Genomic DNA, 951 nt, shown 5'->3' with positions numbered 1-951 from the left:
CAGGCTTTTAAACTCAAGGAAAATTAACTTTAGCTTGATTTAAGGGCACAGAGAATATGCCTTATTGCTCGTCACTCAACAAAGAGTAGGTTTGGGGCAACCAATAACATAAATTTAAGATCAATGTTAATTCACTGGTTTATCGGTGTTAATTAATGACACTAATAAAGGCTATCAATGAGCAGAGCACTATTTATTACAATATTGAAGAAAAACTAGATAACCTCAATGTTCCATAATAATGCTTTTTACTACTTTGAAACATCTTAAATGTATTAATTCATGGTCAATTTATTTTGTAAAGGTTTATGGAGCATCTATGATGTGTCATGTTTCTGTGCTGGCTGTGGTGAATAAGCATAAAGAGTCAACAAGCCAGAGAGGAAAACAGATGAGAAAACAGGCAATTTCAATATAAGATAATTAATCAAGGAAGAGATCCCAGGAAAGGTGGAGAGGAGGTGCCATCCCTAGGGCTTTTAGATTTTATCTTAAGACAATAGGAAGACACTGAGGGTACATAAGCTGTGAAGTAGCTTGATATGTTTTGTTTATTTTATTTATTTATTTTTTTCAGGCACCAGGACCAATGGTCACCAGCTGCCCAGATACCAAAAAATTATGCTTTTGAAATCTCTTGATGTCGATTCAGCATGTAGAGCAATCAAGCTGCCCTACGTGTGGCACTCACAACAAAACCCTTTTTTGATATGTTTTGTATTTTAATAAGATCACTCTGAAAATTTGAAAAAAAATGGAAAAATATACTAGAAAAATAAGACTAGAAACAGGAAGACAAGAGGAGGATTCTTTCAGAAAATAAGATGAAAAAGAATAGTGTCTTGAATTAAAACCATTATTCTAAAGATAGAAGTAAATTGATGCAAAGTAAATCAAAAAAGATAGAAAAGAGATGATATACTGATTAATTTGATGTTGGTGTAGAGAATA

The 951-nt window shown here is 32.7% G+C and overlaps 1 non-coding gene across 1 annotated transcript; it reads right to left on the bottom strand.

The window, feature by feature from the left end:
* Nucleotides 1–573: 573 nt before the first annotated feature.
* LOC132225005 (U11 spliceosomal RNA) lies at nt 574–706 on the bottom strand. Its single transcript, XR_009450784.1, has one exon. It is a non-coding gene; the product is annotated as a U11 spliceosomal RNA (small nuclear RNA).
* Nucleotides 707–951: the final 245 nt, after the last annotated feature.

The sequence above is a fragment of the Myotis daubentonii genome, chromosome 1, assembly GCF_963259705.1.
Source record: "Myotis daubentonii chromosome 1, mMyoDau2.1, whole genome shotgun sequence".
Lineage (NCBI taxonomy): Eukaryota > Metazoa > Chordata > Mammalia > Chiroptera > Vespertilionidae > Myotis > Myotis daubentonii.
This window is presented reverse-complemented; position numbering and strand designations above follow the sequence as displayed.